Source organism: Triticum aestivum, chromosome 2A (assembly GCF_018294505.1).
Source record: "Triticum aestivum cultivar Chinese Spring chromosome 2A, IWGSC CS RefSeq v2.1, whole genome shotgun sequence".
Taxonomy (NCBI): domain Eukaryota; kingdom Viridiplantae; phylum Streptophyta; class Magnoliopsida; order Poales; family Poaceae; genus Triticum; species Triticum aestivum.
In genome coordinates, this window is record NC_057797.1 from 658346007 (window position 1) to 658362602 (window position 16596).

A 16596-nucleotide genomic window follows, 5' to 3' on the forward strand; every position below is an offset into this window, starting at 1 on the left:
GGTACGGCCGGACAGCCACCGGGCCAGAACCGGGCAGCAGGGTGATGCCGTGGTCGCGGTCGCGGGGTGGTGGCATGCCGGAGGGTTCGGCGAAGATGCCATCGAACTCGGCGATGATGGCGTCGAGGAAGTCGTGGCTGGTGCATGATTTCAGGGCTGGTCCGGCCGGTCCTGCAAGGCCGCGCCAGCACACCTGATGGTCCCCTCGCCAGAATGTCATGGAGAGGGTGCGGAAATCCCACAAGATCGGTCCAAGCGTTGCAAGCCACTGTGTGCCCAGGATGACGTCATAGCCTGCGAGCGGCAAGGCAAGGAAATCCTCCGAGAATGCCTCTCGGCCGATGCGGAAGGGCACGGTGCGGTATGCGCCCTGGCACGGAACGCGCTTGCCGTTGGCCACCGTCACGCGCGTCTTCTCGGGGGTGGGGGATGGCAATGTGGCGCGGGCGGCCGCCTCCTCAGCGATGAAGTTGTGGGTGGAGCCGGAGTCGATCAGGGCGAGGAGGGAGACACCCCCAAGGGTGATATGCATCTGCAATGTCTCGCTCATGCGTACGCTGGAGATTGCGTGGAGCGATATCTGAGGGTCGGCCGGCGAGGCATCAGCGGTGGCGGAGGCCGTGTCGTCATTGTCGTCTGGCGCCAGGTCGAGCAAAAAGATGCGCTGACACACGCGGTTGTGGTCCCGGCCAAACTTCTCATTACAATTGAAGCAGAGGCCCAGGCGACGGTGTTCCTCCATCTCCGCCTGTGACAGGCGCTTGATTGGGCGCCCTTCCGGCAGAACGGGTGCCTGCTGGGGTGCGGCTGGTGGTGCCGGTGCGGGGAGCGCGAGGCATGGTACGGGCGCCGACAGGATGCCCTTCTGTTGAAAATGAACTGGTGGCGCAAAGGCGATCGCGCACTGGTCGCGCAGCTCCAACTTGCGGGCGAGACTCATGGCGACGGCGAGGGACTGTGGGTTGTGGATCTCCACGTCGAGGCTGAGGGGTGGTTGGAGGCCCGCGGTGAAGATCTGAACCTTCTGTGTGTCCGACAAGTAGCCTGCCCGGGCAAGGAGCGCCTCAAACCGCTCCTGGAAGTCGACGACGGATGTCGTGCGCTTGCACGCCATCAGTTCGCCCAGCGGGTTAGCGCGCAGGGGTGGCCCGAAGCGGAGGTTGAGCAGCTCGGTGAAGCGGCGCCACGGCGGTGTGCCCTCGTCGCGCTGGACCTGCACATACCACAGCTGGGCAGTACCCTCGAGGTTGTATGACGCCATCCACACCTTCTCCTCCTCGGCGATCCGTTTTTGATGGAAGAAAGACTCACATCTGTTGAGGAAAGCGAGAGGGTCGGACTTGCCGTCGAACTTGGGGAAATCCATCTTCTGAAACCGCGGGGGTCGATCATTGTGGTGCTGCCCGTCGTGGCCGCCGTCAGCGCCCGACGAGGAGGCCGACTTCTCCTTCTGCAAAGCTGCCACGGATGTCTGCAGGGATGACACGGTTGTAGTCAAGGCCTCGATCAGCTTGGCCAAATCAGCGGTGGTTGGTTCTGTCATGGCTAAAGAAACCGAGGCGGCGGCGGATGGTGGCGATGGAGGTGGGCTGGGCGCGGACACAGAGGTGGGGGTGGCCGGCGGGGGTAGCACGGAAGAGGAAGAGGAACGCCTGGAACCTGATACCAAGTTGTCAAGGACCTCGGTGCCCAAGACAGCAGGACCTCGAGTACGTAGCTCGTAGTCTCGGTGGATAGGAGCGCTAGGGTTTTTGCCTAACTGCTCAATGGTGCGGGAGATGAGATTAAGAGTAGAGGGAGAGATAGGAGATAATGATTTATTGCTTGCCCTCAAAGAGTGCTGATTACACGATATATAAAGGCCCCATGAGCTGCTAACAAACTGGAAACTATGCCTAACAAACTACTCCTTTATTCTAGGAACCAATGCATAAGGATCAGGACTCCTGCCCCGATCACGCCTCCCCGTTGTGGCCAGCGGCTATTGCTCCTGGTCGCGTGGCCCGCGCCTGTACGCAACGCCCCACGTGACATGTGACACATCATTTGCCATAGCTTCCCCCATTCTCTACTGGGGCTACACAGGCTGCCGCTTGAGCCTCGCCATTGTTATTTGTTAAGGCCAAAGATTCAGCATGGTACATGTGCAAGTTGCCACATACTGCCTCCATTTCAAATGTTTTAGGTTAGTCCTAAGTCACATTTGGCCAAGTCAATAGATATGTATCAACATCTACAACATCAAGAGATAAGAGAAGGATGTTCCTACAAGCCTCCTCGGCGATTTGGATTCCTGGTCGTTGGATCTGGCTGCTTGATGCGATCTGGGCCGTCAGATCAACCCCTGGAACGACCTCATCCGTCGGATTAAAAATTTTACTGCTGGAATGAATAGTTTCACCTTGACCGTGCCAACGCACGTAAATAGCCTGCCCCGCCGGGGGCATTTTCGTCATTTCACGCTTGCGCGTATAAATTGCGTCCCCGCTCCTGTGGAGATGACCTAGCCGCTCTCCCCCGCACTCACGCAGCCCCTCTCCCCTTCCTCCCGTCCCCCCTCCTGCCCACTCGCTCGATCCCCACTGCTCGCTGCCCCGGACGCCGGCCGATTCCGGCCGCCCCGTCGCCGCCCGGCACACACGCGGCTGCAGCTCTACTAGCTTCACCGCGTCGATCCACTTTTCCTCGACTCCTATGGTCGCCCCCATCAATTTCCCCCTGCTAGGGTTTCGGTTGTGGAGGTCGACCTCGCCTCCGGCAGCCGCCTGCTCGTTACCCGACGCGATTGGACCGCCGACATCAACACGAAAGAGGTGTTGTTCATCATCATCAATATACCTCGGGTTCACCGGATTCAAGAAAGGGCACGGGCGGAAACTCCCTACTGGATCCCATCCGTTGCAGGCGTGCAGGCAACTCCGGTGAGTCCACCCTGTGTGCATTGTTTGTACCTCGCGCACTTCTTCCCTCTCTGGTGGTTCGGCGGGGAGCGAGCGGCGGTTGCAGATTGATGCCATGTGGTGGAGCGGTGGGGGGTTTGTAGGGGGAACCACGCCATGGCGGGTGAGGCGGACTGTGCCGACTAGAGAGGTGCAGGCGCTTTTGATGGGGCAGATGGTTCACGTCCGGCCTGAGGCGAAGGGAGGGGCGTTGATGTACATGACGTAGGAGAGCATGGTGATGCTTCCGTACAGCGTGGTGACCACAGCGGTGTTGGGGAACGTTGCAGAAAACAAAAATTTTCCTATGGTTTCACCAAGATCCATCTAGGAGTTCATCTAGCAACGAGTGATTGGATTGCATCTACATACCTTTTTAGATCACGCGCGGAAGCATTCAAAGAACGGGGATGAGGAAGTCGTACTCGACGTGATCCAAATCACCGGAGATCCTAGCGCCGAACGGACGGCACCTCCGTGTTCAACACACGTACGGTCAGCGTGACGTCTCCTCCTTCTTGATCCAGCAAGGGGGAAGGAGAGGTTGAGGAAGATGGCTCCAGCAGCAGCACGACAGCGTGGTGGTGATGGAGCTGCAGTACTCCGGCAGAGCTTCGCCAAGCACTATGGAGGAGGAGGATGTGTTGGAGAGGGAGAGGGAGGCACCAAAGGCGTGGGGTGAGAGGCCCTCCTTCCCCCACTATATATAGGGAGCCTAGGGGGCCGCCGGCCCTTGGAGATGCAATCTCCTAGGGGGGGCGGCAGCCAAGGGAGGAATCCCTCCTCCCCAAGGCACCTAGGAGGTGCCTTCCCCTTTTAGGACTCTTCCTTTCTTGATCTCTTGGCGCATGGGCCTCTTGGGGCTGGTGCCCTTGGACCATACAGGCCAAGGCGCACACCCCTACAGCCCATGTGGCCCCACCCAGTGGACCCCCAGGACCCTTCCGGTGGTCCCGGTACAATACCGGTGACCCCGAAACTTGTCCCGATGCCCGAAATAGCACTTCCTATATATAATTCTTTACCTCCGAACCATTCCGGAACTCCCCGTGACGTCCGGGATCTCGTCCGGGACTCCGAACAACATTCGGGTTACTGCATATACATATCCTCTACAACCCTAGCATCACCGAACCTTAAGTGTGTAGACCCTACGGGTTCGGGAGACATGTAGACATGACCGAGACGACTCTCCGGCCAATAACCAACAGCGGGATCTGGATACCCATGTTGGCTCCCACATGCTCCTCGATGATCTCATCAGATGAACCACGATGTCGAGGATTCAATCAATCCCGCATATAATTCCCTTCGTCAATCGGTATGTTACTTGCCCGAGATCCGATCGTCGGTATCCCAATACCTCGTTCAATATTGTTACCGGCAAGTCACTTTACTCGTACCGTAATGCATGATCCCGTGACCAGACACTTGGTCACTTTGAGCTCATTATGATGATGCATTACCGAGTGGGCCCAGTGATACCTCTCCGTCATATGGAGTGACAAATCCCAGTCTTGATCCGTGTCAACCCAACAGTCACTTTTGGAGATACCCGTAGTATACCTTTATAGTCACCCAGTTACTTGTGACGTTTGGTACACCCAAAGCACTCCTACGGTATCCGGGAGTTACACGATCTCATGGTCTAAGGAAAAGATACTTGACATTGGAAAATCTCTAGCAAACGAACTATACGATCTTGTGCTATGTTTAGGATTGGGTCTTGTCCATCACATCATTCTCCTAATGATGTGATCTCGTTATCAATGACATCCAATGTCCATAGTCAGGAAAACATGACTATCTGTTGATCAACGAGCTAGTCACCTAGAGGCTTACTAGGGACATGTTGGTGTCTATTATTCACACATGTATTACGATTTCCGGATAACACAATTATAGCATGAATAAAGACAATTATCATGAACAAGGAAATATAATAATAATGCTTTTATTATTGCCTCTAGGGCATATTTCCAACAGTCTCCCACTTGCACTAGAGTCAATAATCTAGTTACATTGTGATGAATCGAACACCCATGGAATTCTGGTGTTGATCATGTTTTGCTCTAGGGAGAGGTTTAGTCAACGGATCTGCTACATTCAGGTCCGTATGTACTTTACAAATATCTATGTCTCCATCTTGAACATTTTCACGAATGGAGTTGAAGCGACGCTTGATGTGCCTTGTCTTCTTGTGAAACCCGGGCTCCTTGGCAAGTGCAATAGCTCCATTGTTGTCACAGAAGAGTTTGATTGGCCCCGACGCATTGGGTATGACTCCTAGGTCGGTGATGAACTCCTTCACCCAAATTGCTTCATGCGCTGCCTCCGAGGCTGCCATGTACTCCGCTTCACATGTAGATCCCGCCATGACGCTCTGCTTGCAACTGCACCAGCTTACTGCCCCACCATTCAAAATATACACGTATCCGTTTTGTGACTTTGAGTCATCCAGATCTGTGTCGAAGCTAGCGTCGATGTAACCCTTTACGACGAGCTCTTCGTCACCTCCATAGACGAGAAACATTTCCTTAGTCCTTTTTAGGTACTTCAGGATATTCTTGACCGCTGTCCAGTGTTCCTTGCCGGGATTACTTTGGTACCTACCTACCAAACTTACGGCAAGGTTTACATCAGGTCTGGTACACAGCATGGCATACATAATAGAACCTATGGCTGATGCATAGGGGATGACACTCATCTCTTCTATATCTTCTGCCGTGGTCGGACATTGAGCTGAGCTCAATTTCACACCTTGCAACATAGGCAAGAACCCCTTCTTAGACCGATCCATATTGAACTTCTTCAATATCTTATCAAGGTATGTGCTTTGTGAAAGACCTATGAGGCGTCTTGATCTGTCTCTATAGATCTTGATGCCTAATATATAAGCAGCTTCTCCAAGGTCCTTCATTGAAAAACTCTTATTCAAGTAGGCCTTAATGCTGTCCAAGAGTTCTATATCATTTCCCATCAAAAGTATGTCATCTACATATAATATGAGAAATGCTATAGAGCTCCCACTCACTTTCTTGTAAACGCAGGCTTCTCCATAAGTCTGTGTAAACCCAAACGCTTTGATCATCTCATCAAAGCGAATGTTCCAACTCCGAGATGCTTGCACCAGCCCATAAATCGAGCGTTGGAGCTTGCACACCTTGTTAGCATTCTTAGGATCGACAAAACCTTCCGGCTGCATCATATACAATTCTTCCTTAAGGAAACCATTAAGGAATGCCGTTTTGACGTCCATTTGCCATATCTCATAATCATAGAATGCGACAATTGCTAACATGATTCGGACGGACTTTAGCTTCACTACCGGTGAGAAAGTCTCATCGTAGTCAACCCCTTGAACTTGTCGATAACCCTTAGTGACAAGGCGAGCTTTATAGATGGTCACATTACCATCCGCGTCTGTCTTCTTCTTAAAGATCCATTTATTGTCTATGGCTCGCCGCTCAACAGGCAAGTCAGTCAAAGTCCATACTTCATTTTCATACATGGATCCTATCTCGGATTTCATGGCTTCTAGCCATTTGTCGGAATCCGGGCCCGCCATCGCTTCTTCATAGTTCGAAGGTTCACCGTTGTCTAACAACATGATTTCCAAGACAGGGTTGCCGTACCACTCTGGTGCGGAACGTGTCCTTGTGGACCTATGAAGTTCAGTAGCAACTTGATCTGAAGTTTCATGATCATCATCATTAACTTCCTCTCTAGTCGGTGCAGGCACCTCAGGAACATTTTCTTGAGTTGCGCCATTTTCCGGTTCAAGAGGTAATACTTCATCAAGTTCTACTTTCCTCCCACTTACTTCTTTCGAGAGAAACTCTTTCTCTAGAAAGGACCCATTCTTGGCAACAAAGATCTTGCCTTCGGATCTGAGGTAGAAGGTATACCCAATAGTTTCTTTAGGGTATCCTATGAAGACGCATTTTTCCGATTTGGGTTCGAGCTTTGCAGGTTGAAGTTTCTTGACATAAGCATCGCATCCCCAAACTTTTAGAAACGACAGCTTAGGTTTCTTCCCAAACCATAATTCATACGGTGTCGTCTCAACGGATTTCGACGGAGCCCTATTTAAAGTGAATGCGGCAGTCTCTAAAGCATACCCCCAAAAAGATAGCGGTAAATCGGTAAGAGACATCATAGATCGCACCATATCTAATAGAGTGCGATTACGACATTCGGACACACCATTACGCTGAGGTGTTCCAGGCGGCGTCAGTTGTGAAACTATTCCACATTTTCTTAAGTGTGTGCCAAACTCATGACTCAAGTATTCTCCTCCACGATCTGATCGCAGGAACTTGATTTTCCTGTCATGTTGATTCTCAACCTCACTCTGAAATTCCTTGAACTTTTCAAAGACAGACTTGTGTTTCATTAAGTAGACATACCCATATCTACTCAAGTCATCAGTGAGGGTGAGAACATAACGATAGCCACCGTGAGCCTCAACACTCATTGGACCTCACACATCAGTATGTATGATTTCCAATAAGTTGGTTGCTCGCTCCATTGTTCCTGAGAACGGAGTCTTGGTCATTTTACCCATGAGGCATGGTTCGCACGTGTCAAATGATTCGTAATCAAGAGACTCTAAAAGTCCATCAGCATGGAGCTTCTTCATGCGTTTGACACCTATGTAACCAAGGCGGCAGTGCCACAAGTATGTGGGACTATCATTATCAATCTTACATCTTTTGGTATTCACACTATGAATATGTGTAGCATTACGCTCGAGATTCATTAAGAATAAACCATTCATCATCGGAGCATGACCATAAAACATATCTCTCATATAAATAGAACAACCATTATTCTCGGATTTAAATGAGTAGCCATCTCGAATTAAACGAGATCCTGATACAATGTTCATGCTCAAACTTGGCACTAAATAACAATTATTGAGGTTCAAAACTAATCCCGTAGGTAAATGTAGAGGTAGCGTGCCGACGGCGATCACATCGACCTTGGAACCACTCCCGACGCGCATCGTCACCTCGTCCTTTGCCAGTCTCCGCTTATTCCGCAGCTCCTGCTTTGAGTTACAAATGTGAGCAACTGCACCGGTATCAAATACCCAGGAGCTACTATGAGTACTGGTAAGGTACACATCAATTACATGTATATCACATATACCTTTTGTTTTGCCGGCCTTCTTGTCCGCTAAGTATTTGGGGCAGTTCCGCTTCCAGTGACCACTTTCCTTGCAATAAAAGCACTCAGTCTCGGGCTTGGGTCCATTCTTTGGCTTCTTCCCGGCAGCTTGCTTGCCGGGCGCGGCAACTCCCTTGCCGTCTTTCTTGAAGGCTTTCTTACTCTTGCCCTTCTTGAACTTAGTGGTTTTATTCACCATCAACACTTGATGTTCCTTTTTGACTTCTACCTCTGCTGATTTCAGCATTGCAAATACTTCTGGAATGGTCTTTTCCATCCCCTGCATATTGAAGTTCATCACAAAGCTCTTGTAGCTCGGTGGAAGCGACTGAAGGATTCTGTCAATGACCGCGTCATCCGGGAGATTAACTCCCAGCTGAGTCAAGCGGTTATGTAACCCAGACATTGTGAGTATGTGCTCACTGACAGAACTATTTTCCTCCATCTTACAGCTGAAGAATTTGTCGGAGACTTCATATCTCTCGACCCGGGCATGAGCTTGGAAAACCATTTTCAGCTCTTCGAACATCTCATATGCTCCGTGTCTCTCAAAACGCTTTTGGAGCCCCGGCTCTAAACTGTAAAGCATGCCGCACTGAACGAGGGAGTAGTCATCGGTACGTGCCTACCAAGCGTTCATAACGTCTTGTTCTGCAGGGAGAACAGGTGCGTCACCCAGCGGTGCTTGTAGGACGTAATCTTTCTTGGCAGCTATGAGGATGATCCTCAGGTTCCGGACCCAGTCCGTGTAGTTGCTGCCATCGTCTTTCAGCTTGGTTTTCTCTAGGAACGCGTTGAAGTTGAGGACTACGTTGGCCATTTGATCTACAAGACATATTGTAAAATTTTAGACTAAGTTCATGATAATTAAGTTCATCTAATCAAAATATTCAATGAACTCCCACTTAGATAGAAATCCCTCCTATAATCTGAGTATAACATGATCCGAGTTAACTAGGCCGTGTCCAATCATCACGTGAGACGGACTAGTCAACATCGGTGAACATCTTCATGTTGATCGTATCTCATGCTCGACCTTTCGGTCTTTTGTGTTCCGAGGCCATGTCTGTACATGCTAGGCTCGTCAAGTCAACCTAAGTGTTTGCATGTGTAAATCTGTCTTACACCCGTTGTATGTGAACGTTGGAATCTATCACACCCGATCATCACGTGGTGCTTCGAAACAACAAACTGTCGCAATGGTGCACAGTTAGGGGGAACACTTTCTTGAAATTATTATGAGGGATCATCTTATTTACTACCGTCGTTCTAAGCAAACAAGATGCAAAAACATGATAAACATCACATGCAATCAAATAATAATAGTGACATGATATGGCCAATATCACATAGCTCCTTTGATCTCCATCTTGGGGCTTCATGATCATCTTGTCACCGGCATGACACCATGATCTCCATCATCATGATCTCCATCATCGTGTCTCCATGAAGTTGCTCGCCAACTATTACTTCTACTACTATGGCTAACGCGTTTAGCAATAAAGTAAAGTAATTTACATGGCATTTCTCAATGACACGGAGGTCATACAAAAAATAAAGACAACTCCTATGGCTCCTGCCGGTTGTCATACTCATCGACATGCAAGTCGTGATTCCTATTACAATAGCATGAACATCTCATACATCACATATATATCATTCATCATTCATCACAACTTTGGCCATATCATATCACAAAGCACTAGCTGCAAAAACAAGTTAGACGTCCTCTAATTGTTGTTGCAAGTTTTACGTGGCTGAAATAGGGTTCTAGCAAGAACGTATTCTTACCTACGTGAAAGCCACAACGTGATTTGTTAACTTCTATTTACCCTTCATAAGGACCCTTTTCATCGAATCCGCTCCAACTAAAGTGGGAGAGACAGACACCCGCCAGCCACCTTATGCAACTTGTGCATGTTAGTCGGTGGAACCGGTCTCACGTAAGTGTACGTGTAAGGTTGGTCCGGGCCGCTTCATCCCACAATACCGTTGAAGCAAGATAAGACTAGTAGCGGCAAGAAAGTTGACAATATCAACGCCCACAACAAATTGTGTTCTACTCGTGCAAGAGAACTACGCATAGACCTAGCTCATGATGCCACTGTTGGGGAACGTTGCAGAAAACAAAAATTTTCCTACGGTTTCACCAAGATCCATCTAGGAGTTCATCTAGCAACGAGTGATTGGATTGCATCTACATACCTTTGTAGATCACGCGCGGAAGCGTTCAAAGAACGGGGATGAGGAAGTCGTACTCGACGTGATCCAAATCACCGGAGATCCTAGCGCCGAACGGACGGCACCTCCGCGTTCAACACACGTACGGTCAGCGTGACGTCTCCTCCTTCTTAATCCAGCAAGGGGGAAGGAGAGGTTGAGGAAGATGGCTCCAGCAGCAGCACGACGGCGTGGTAGTGATGGAGCTGCAGTACTCCGGCAGAGCTTTGCCAAGCACTATGGAGGAGGAGGATGTGTTGGAGAGGGAGAGGGAGGCACCAAAGGCGTGGGGTGAGAGGCCCTCCTTCCCCCACTATATATAGGGAGCCTAGGGGGGGGGCGCCGGCCCTAGGAGATGCAATCTCCTAGGGGGGGCGGCGGCCAAGGGAGGAATCCCTCCTTCCCAAGGCACCTAGGAGGTGCCTTCCCCTTTTAGGACTCTTCCTTTCTTGATCTCTTGGCGCATGGGCCTCTTGGGGCTGGTGCCCTTGGCCCATACAGGCCAAGGCGCACACCCCTACAGCCCATGTGCCCCCCCCCCCCGGGGCAGGTGGCCCCACCCGGTGGACCCCCGGGACCCTTCCGGGTGGTCCCGGTACAATACCGGTGACCCCGAAACTTGTCCTGATGCCCGAAATAGCACTTCCTATATATAATTCTTTACCTCCGGACCATTCCGGAACTCCTCGTGACGTCCGGGATCTCATCCGGGACTCCGAACAACATTCGGGTTACTGCATATACATATCCCTACAACCCTAGCGTCACCGAACCTTAAGTGTGTAGACCCTACGGGTTCGGGAGACATGTAGACATGACCGAGACGACTCTCCGGCCAATAACCAACAACGGGATCTGGATACCCATGTTGGCTCCCACATGCTCCTCGATGATCTCATCGGATGAACCACGATGTCGAGGATTCAATCAATCCCGCATACAATTCCCTTCGTCAATCGGTATGTTACTTGCCCGAGATCCGATCGTCGGTATCCCAATACCTCGTTCAATCTCGTTACCGGCAAGTCACTTTACTCGTACCGTAATGCATGATCCCGTGACCAGACACTTGGTCACTTTGAGCTCATTATGATGATGCATTACCGAGTGGGCCCAGTGATACCTCTCCGTCATATGGAGTGACAAATCCCAGTCTTGATCCGTGTCAACCCAACAGTCACTTTTGGAGATACTCGTAGTATACCTTTATAGTCACCCAGTTACGTTGTGACGTTTGGTACACCCAAAGCACTCCTACGGTATCCGGGAGTTACACGATCTCATGGTCTAAGGAAAAGATACTTGACATTGGAAAAACTCTAGCAAACGAACTATACGATCTTGTGCTATGTTTAGGATTGGGTCTTGTCCATCACATCATTCTCCTAATGATGTGATCTCGTTATCAATGACATCCAATGTCCATAGTCAGGAAACCATGACTATCTGTTGATCAACGAGCTAGTCACCTAGAGGCTTACTAGGGACATGTTGGTGTCTATTATTCACACATGTATTACGATTTCCGGATAACACAATTATAGCATGAATAAAGACAATTATCATGAACAAGGAAATATAATAATAATGCTTTTATTATTGCCTCTAGGGCATATTTCCAACAAGAGGGGCGTGCCTAGGTGCATGGGGGCGAGTTGGAGTTTGTTTCTGTTGATGGGCTCGTGGGAGGGGCCGTACCCCAGGGGAGGTGGCGACGGTGGCTTAGGCTTGTTGTTTTCTTCCATATGCAGATTTCAGGCTTTATGTTGCCGCCTGACTTATTCAGTTCAGAGGCTATGAGCAAGTTTTAGGCTGCTGCTACTGTCTATCTATGCATGTTTGTCCTCGCCTTCTATGCCGTTGCTGATGTTTATCTATACAAGTCTATGCTGATGCCTTTTATTTTCCAGTTGTCTGACAGTGAACTAGGAGTTTTTTTTGCTGATTAGAGATGATGTTGTTACTTTTATTTTTTCCAGTTGATTGATGAACTAGGTGTAGTCACCGGTTTGGTGTTTACAGTCCTGTGAATGGCATATGTTTATTTGTGTCATCGTTGTTGCTTCCTGCCTCCTTTTCTCTGCATCTCAACATATTTTTATCATCATGAGAATCCTCGGTCTTGTAGTTTATCTGTAATGTCAAGCTTATCTTATTCCTGCCAATAGTTACCTTGTTTTTTCCAGGCAACATCAGTAGCTTTTTCCTGAACAAAATGCATGCATTTGATCCTTGGGTAGAAGCTAACCTGAATTGCATATTGGTTATGTGAGAAGTTCCCTCTCTCCCTCTCTCATGGTGTGTTTCTTCCTCCTCTGTGTGTTTTTTAAATAGGGGGAGGGGGTGTCGATATGCCAAGCAGGAAGAAAGCTGGATCCGGATGCAAGGGGCAGGCGGACAAACAATAAGGTGTGTGCCGACTACACAACTGCCAACCTTTTCTGTTTTAGTGAGATATTTTTTTGTGATGTTTCCTCTAGACACAAACCATAATTGTTTCGAATATAACTACCATTTTTTATTTCTTAGGAGTGTATTTCAGTGCAAGGGGGGATTTAATTTGATAGTCCATGTCAGCAGTTGCCATGTTTTTTTACTGTTTTGACCATATTAACCATTGAGTGGTTGTCAGATTAATCATACCTTGTTGTCATGTGTTTTTTCATATGACCTTGCCATGTTTATAAACCCGTAGTTGCCGTGAATATACTTTGCTATCCGCGACAAGGGGGTGGTTGCCATTTTTTATAAATACATGGTTGTTGTGTTTAATAAAGTGTAGTTGTCAGGTTTTAAGTGGGGTGTAGTCAGATATACAACACCTGCTTGTCAGGTTTTAATGATGTATAAGCAGGTGTAGTTGTAGTGCAGCTGCTTGGTTTGCTGCTGATTTGCTACCATTATGATTCCCGGTTGTTGAAGAAGCCGGTGGTTCCACTCATAAGTAACTGAAAACAAGTGGATGCTCCTTTGCCATCTCCTGTGCACAAAATTTGTGAACTCATTGTGATTCAGAAATACATGGTAGCGTGCAACAGAATATTCTGTGGTTATTTTACTGATGTAGCTTACCAATGATGTTATTTGCTGTTACCAACATGTACCTGATTTTGGCCATTGTCGTTTAATATAGTTTTTGGTCTCATTAACAATACACGTTGGTGTCAAGATGAGCGACATGGCCTGCTATGATCAACAAGTTCTGAGTCATAGGATTTGATGCATTATTCTGTGTGAAAAAGGGTAATGAATGCATGAATTAAGTTTTTTTGGTTTGAAGCAACTAGCAATTTCTACGTCTAACTATACTAATAGATGAGAGCATGTGTGCATATGTATGTGGTTTTCAAGGAGAATTATGTGACTGTGGCGTTCGTGCTCATCGGCGGGACGGTGCAAGGCGCAACTCCGACGTGGTCGCGTGGTGGATGTGCGGTGTAGGAAGCGGTTCCTTGCCGGTTGGACGGCGTTCAGGCGCAACCCCGGTGCCCACTGAGTACTGCCTCAGCTACAACCTCCCTCGGTGAGCTCCATCTTCCTCCTGCTCATCTGCTTCGGCTACTATATTAGACATGGTCGTGGCTATATTGATGTGGTGCTTGTCTGGTTGATGCTCTATGCCCTACTCATGCATCAGTCCCTACCTGAGCTCTGTAGTTGTGGATGCATGCTATTCTAGGGTTTGCATGATGTTGTTCATGTTTGGTTGCTATCATAGGAGCTCCTGTGATGATTTGGTTTACATGTGGATGTCGTATAGCTATGCTCCTGGATTTGCTAAATTGACCAGTGGTGTTAGTGCTAGGGCGATGATGATTAACATTGGCTGAAATAAGTGTGCCTTTGAGCAATCGAGGCATCGGTGGGTATCAAGTTGGATCCTCCCTCTTGTCTTTAGAATCCTTTTTGATCATGTGATACTTGTTATTCTGCCCTTGGATGGTCATTCTTGTTGAGTGATAACCAGGATAGCTACCTTGTATAAACAGATTGATCTGGTGATAAGAGATGACGGGGTAGGCTATATAATCAAGGAAAGGCGAATCTGAGCCCACTATGCAATGAACCCTGAACCCTCTTTATTTGTATTTAAAGGTGTTGCTTATTTATCGAGAATCCATCCAGAAAGTAGAGAAGGATGTTCCTACAAGCCTCCTCAACGATTTGGATTCCTGGCCGTTGGATCTGGCTGCTTGATGCGGTCTGGGCCGTCAGATCAGCCCCTGGAACGACCTCGCTCGTTGGATCAGATCCTGGTACTGTAGGAATGAACAGTTTCACCTTGACCGTGCCACCGCATGTAAATAGCCTTCCCCGCCGGGGGCATTTTCGTCATTTCACGCTTGCGCGTATAAATTGCGTCCCCGCTCTCGTGGAGATGACCTAGCCGCCTCTCTCCTCGGTTACAACCACCCTTGGTGAGCTCCGTCTTCCTCCTGCTCCTCTGCTTCGGCTACTGTATGGGACAAGGTCGTGGCTATGTTCATGTGGTGCTCGTATGGTTGTTGCTCTATGCCCTACTCATGCATCGGTTCCTACTTGAGATCTGTAGTAGTGGATCCATGCTATTCTAGGGTTTGCAGGCTGCTGTTCATGTTCAGTTGCTATCATAGGAGCTCATGCGATGCTCTGGGTTACATGTGGGTGCCCTGGTCCTGTAGCTATGCTCCTGGATTTGCTAAATTGATCAATGGTGTTCGTGCTAGGGCAATGATGATTAACCATGGCTGAAATAAGTATGCTTTTGAGCAATCGAGGCACCTGTGGGTATCAAGTTGGATCCTCCCTCTTGTCTCTAGAATCCTTCTTGATCCTGTGATACCTATTGATCTGTCCTTGGATGGTCATTCTTGTTGAGTGATAACCAGGGCAGCTCCATTGTATAAACAGATTGATCTGGTGATAAGAGATGACGGGGATAGGTTATATGATCGAGGAAAGGCGAATCTGAGCCCACTATGCAATGAACCCTTAACCCCTTTTATTTGTATTTAAAGGTGTTGCTTATTTGTGCTCGAGTGTTTATAGCTGTCTTATGTAAAGATTTCTTCTCTTTCATATCTTTATTGCATAAAAGTTGTTCTTGATCTTTTATTGTTTGTTGTTGGACCTTGATTTCATCTGGTTAAGAGTAAGTTGCACATTGTTATGCTAGAAAGACTCGCTCCCAGCAAGTTGTCGGTTGAATGGCTTGTTTTAATTTGTTGATAAACCAGCAGAAACCACAGTGTCCTGTTTCTAATAACATCGTCTTTAGGCTGGTTAATGTTTGTATTGGAGCTGAGTATTTTTTTATATTTGCTGTTTATATCCAATATTGCTCCGTTTCATTTAGGACATGCCTGATGAACACATCTATCTATATGCCCCTGATGAACCATGTATTTAATATTTAATACTATAAGGCATGCACAGGAAGCAAATAATCAAGGCTGGGAAAGAAGTGTCATGTCTAATTGCTCTTTATTGCTTGTGTAAACCAAAACAAAAACCGCCACAGACAACTATTTTGCATATATTCATCTGGTGCGAGCAGGGAGCACAATTAGTATCACTGTAAACACAAAACTAAATGAGAAGCAAAGTGGAATGTTTTATAGTGTAAGACATAGGATTGCACATTTCCAGTTGCAACTTGCAATTGAATTGTAAACTAAGTATTGTAATAACACTCTTTCATTGGCCCTCACTACCCTTGACCAATCTATCCAAATCATTATGTCATTTGTGCCTCCCACCATTGTCAAGAACCATGTTAACAAAAGGAAACTCCGAGCAGGAACCGTTCTTCAGGTGGCTTTCATTTCGCTCATCGTTCCTATATTTTATTTCGCTTGTTTTTTACCATCTTCCTTCTCTGTCTGTTTCATGGTTGGGACGGTGGTGTGGCGTTGGGGCTGTCTTGCGGGTCGACCGGAGAGGGAGCACACCGAGTGGGCTTCTGAGATGGCTGAGGTGATTATTTGCTCCCTTGTTTGTCTTTCTCTTTGTGATGTGTATGTGCTCATCAAGGGCTTTGTTGTTTTTTAGGGATCTGTCTAGGGTTTCCTGGTTAATCCATTCTGATTTGGTCTGCTCATGCTCTTGGCTTTGGACCGTGGTGCTCGAGGTGGTCTGGCTGTCGTCGCCGCCCGTGCTCGATGCCGCGCCACCCGTTTTCCCCGCCGTCGACGAGCTTCTCGGGCTCTTCAATGATTCTTGCAAGGAGGTCATATGCAAGAGAGTAAGAGGTGTGTTCTTCTTCTTCATCATCATCATCATCATC